We start from the raw sequence: 4680 nt of genomic DNA, 5'->3' as shown, positions 1-4680 counted from the left end.
ATGCTTGCTCACGCCCTAAAGCAATGCCTTCTGATGATGTATCTTGAGGAAGGTTTGAAAACTTCAACTACTTTGGGTGTCTTCAGGACTTCAGAGTTCTCATTAAGCAGTAAATGCAGAAAGAGGGCAGATGGCAAATATTACTGCTAAGAAGCCAAACATCTTCTTGCAGCCATTTAACTGTAGTAACTTCAATCATTGCTGCAGTGCAAGAAAATAGATTACTCAAATTACATAAATGACTCAAAAGATGAGAAGCATGAAAAGCTAAATGCTAATGTTTAGCTAATACAAGAAAGCTAAAATAACTAATGAGATGACATACCTCAGTTTGTCTCATTTTCTCTGACTCAAAACATAAAAACCTGTCCCTGCCAAACAGTTTGTACTGAATGAAGACAGTGATGATTTATCAGTGAGTTTGTTCAATGACCAAGGTAGGAGTTAAGCTGAACATGAGTAAAATTGGCCTGGCAAATGAAAAAGGCAGCAGGGGCATGGAAAAGGAATTCGCTTGCATTAGTTGTTAATTTTGCCAAGTTCATGTAGTTAAACTTCAGTCCTATGGATCTGTGGAAATGTGAGCCAGAACAGAAGGAGGCAAACTGGTATCTTCTTTCTGGGAAGAAGAAGAAGAAAAAAAAAACCTAAGCTACTTCTAGGTTAACAAAACATCACTTGTCACTCCCAGTTGCGTAATGGTATAAAATTGTGAATTCTGTCAATCTGAGGGATCTGAGGCTGAGGGACATAATGCTGTGCTACAAAATACTGAATAACTCTACTAAACCAAATAACATATTAAACTTTCCCAGCCATACAACCATCCAGACCGCTTAATTACACAGGCATTTTGAAAAATTTGTAGAATTCCCCTTTAACTGTCAACAAATATTTGACTTTGTTCTCCATCATTTGCAGCTTCCTTCTGTCTTAAGCTAACACATTTGCCTAGTTAGATGCCTAGATAAATGTTTAAAATAATTTACTATAAATGAATAGTTTCGATATCAGTGTTTTTAGTCTTGTTTTTTCCTTCTTTAGATTTAAGATGAATAAAGCAAAAAATGTAGAAACATGTACTTTACAATTGTATCTCAATGAAGTACAGTATATCTACTGCTAACAAGTTAAAGAGGCTGAGACAAAGTGTTACAATCCTTCCCGATCAATGTATAAAATTCACATATTGTCGCTGTCCAATGAAAACCATCTCCAATTTTTGCAATTTTTACTTTTCTGCATCATTTGAGCTCTGCAGCTGTACATTGTATGAAAAGTTCATGATGATTGGACCAAGGAACAGCAAAGTAAGAATTTCATTGTATAGTGTAACTGCCTGTTCTGCTGTGCATATGACAATAAAACTCTTCAATCAATAGAAATGCTCCAAAATTGCTTAGAATAAAAACTTTTTCCATTAACGTACATTGAAAGTAAAGAATGTTTTAGCCTTCTCCTGTAAAGTTACAATTTCATTGCACAGCGATGATATACAATTTAAGGGTGTGAGTTTTCACTGCTTGTTAACATTTAAGAAATGTGAGAGGTAACAACTGACAATCATATCAGTCAACAAGCACTGTTTAACTAAAACTGTTGGATTCTATTGCCTAGTATCATGGATTATTAACAGAATTTTTAGCCTCTTTAGTATTGTCAGTCAGAAAATCGTTGAGAATTGTTGAGTTAGGCCCTAGCTGAGAACTTGTGAAACTTGAAACTTAGAAGGATCTGGATAGAAAACATGTTTTTCCATGAAACATCAAGCTTTATTTTCACTGACATGAAAACAAAGTGAAAGAACCATTGCGTCATGTTGTCAAGGTTAAAGGAACTGTTGGTTTCACTTAGATGTCAAATCCTTTTCTAAAAGCCCAGTAACTAAAAGTTTCGAGTTACTCCCAAGGGATCGGTGCTTTATTTGCTTTCATGTTCTGGTATATTCTAATGGATTCTACTTAGATTCCTTTTCATAAACACAACTGTTCCAAAATAGTGAGATACAAAATTTCTGGTATTAATATTTACAAAGAGTACTAATAAGGGGACTGGGGAGGGTTGGATAATGAGGTAAGTTGTAACAACTTTAGTTTCATCTGTCAGAATGACGCTGCAGGGGCAATAACACTTCTGTGCACACCCACTACCATCACAGCTCACAGTAAAAATTTTAAGACTTGTTTATGACATTTTGTCTGTTTTTGAGATAAGAAAGCAAAATTTATGGATTATAGTTTTATTAGTGCAAGATTAATTTGATGTGTTAAATGCATGTTGATTTCAAACATGCTATTGATGTTATAGATGCTATGGATACAAAGTAATGCAGGGAGACCAGTGGCAAACCTTTTAGAGTTAGGCCTTCAGTTCAGTCCATAAATATCAAAACCTGGTCAAAAACTGGGAAAAAAAAACACTTTTACCATAATGCTAGCATCTAGTAACATTTAGTAGTATGCTAGCACTAAGCTAATAGCGATGTAAATAAACATTTTTTAGCTGATATATATTAAACATGTAAAACAAGATGTATTAACATATATCACATATATTACCTTGTAACTGTTTTACAGTTGGCTGTGACTTTCCTAATTACATTCATGGTTAAAGAGAAATTCCATTGACTTTTCCAAATGCATTGCTAATTCAATAGTTGTGATGAAAGCAAAGATGTTCAGAATAGTTTAATGTGAAATAGTATATTGTAGAAAAACTTACCAACTTTTTTTACATTGATAGGTAACAGGGGTCATGATGTCAACAACACAAATATAGCCATTTTATTTACTATCCAGTGAACCTACACGTATCTTCCTAGTTTTTAAATGTAGTGTTAATGATGGTAAAATAGTGGTAAATCTGAAAAAACTATTTGTTTTCTTTCTTTGGTTGTTTTATACCTTGCATGTACACTTGCATCATTAATGGATTTTAAAAATACACTTTAGGTCAAAAACACCTGGAAAAGCAAAATTGGAATGCATTGTCTGAGGCATCAGGCAGCATATTCATCATTATTTCATTTAATAACATTCTGTTATTAATGTTTAACAACATTAAACTTGTCAGAATTCTGTTATTACCATTGCTGTAAACAGTTCAGTTAGTCAGTTTCTTTAGAACAGAGCTTTTCATATCAAACCAGACTGAATGACTTTGTTCACATCTTGCCCAGTTAATTATGAAGAAGTTTTGAAAAATCTGTGATATTCCCCTTTAATTTGTCATGTTAGGACTAGGTTTTACCTAGATTCCAAAAAAATAAATATTTTTCACTGTGGTGTTTTAAGAATTTAACCCTTTTGAACTAAGATTTTACAGTGAAATAATAGAATTTCCCTAATGCTGTTTTGAGTTTTTCTTTTATTTTTTACTTGTGTTTTGTATGACTCGTTTCATTGATTGTTATTGCATGAATAGTATGTCTACTGGGCCCCGAGAAGAATAGCGGCTATCCTGATAGCAGCTAATGGGCATCCTAATAATAAACTAATAAACAAAATACCATAGTGGAACAGGCTGAAACACAAACTCTTTATAACAAACCTGCTTATTTTGTGAAAAAGTAGTAGATTTCTATACTATTGTTATTTGTAACAGACAAATAGAGGTGTATTTTATAAATGTCTGAAAGCAGCACAAACAACTAACAGGTTATTAAAGTTAAGACAAAAAGTGTGACAACTCTCCCTGCTCTCCACTATATAATTTATCCTCACTGCTCCCTGCATGAGTTCTTGGAATGCAACTTGTTTCTCCGCCTGCTGTGTTTTGGAGCATGTGGTGCATTTCTTGTTGTGAAGTCCTTGTGGCTTTGGGAGGAGACTGTCAACAACACGCAGATTCTTGGAGACTTTGTCTACTTTGTAAAGCAAAGCTTTCTGACAGAACACTTTCTGTGCATTCTGATCCCCCTAGAGCTGAGCAAGGATCTAAAAGTCCTTCTCATGTCCTGTTCAGAAAGGTGGCCAGCAGCTACACTGAGGCCAGCTCAGTGCTGCCATCTTGTGCATATATCACTAATTCAGTTATCCGTTTCTACACAAAGGAAAAAACATTTCTTAAGATTGACTCAGAGAAATAAAGCAGATCTCATTATATAAATGAGGCATCACTGATTTCAAAATTGTTTCTCCTAAACCCCTTTTAAGAGAAAAGAGAAGATTAATACCAGCATTTCACTGCGAGAATGTCTGATGATGAAAGAGAAAAACATGAGTTCTTCTTCCACACTAATAGAGTGCTAAAATAGTTCTGTGATACAGAATAGAGCTTTATAAGAACAAGGTGAGATTTTACAATGTTTGTATTATTAATGTAATGATGATTCACCTGAGACTGGGGTGAGATGATTCCGACACAAAAGAGTTAAGCCATTTTGATCAAAGTGAGAAAATGAGTTTTATGTGTCAGGAACCACATTTCAGAAACAGGAGAAAATGCTTCAAGTCTGACTGATTTCAAACCAGACAACATCTAGGAGAAGTACCTGAGATCAAGAGGAGATCTCGTTTAGAATATTTCTTTCCTCTGGGTATATGACATCAGTGTACTGTACGAATGCACATGGGAATATCCGAAAAAGGTATAAAGATATAAAAAGTAATTCATCCAGACGTATAAATGAACCTATTCAATACAAACTTTATTAAAAAATGACACAAATGAGCTTCCAAG

This window comes from Pygocentrus nattereri, chromosome 25, assembly GCF_015220715.1.
Source record: "Pygocentrus nattereri isolate fPygNat1 chromosome 25, fPygNat1.pri, whole genome shotgun sequence".
NCBI lineage: Eukaryota > Metazoa > Chordata > Actinopteri > Characiformes > Serrasalmidae > Pygocentrus > Pygocentrus nattereri.
The sequence above is the reverse complement of the archived record's forward strand: the minus strand, read 5'-3'. Positions refer to the sequence as shown.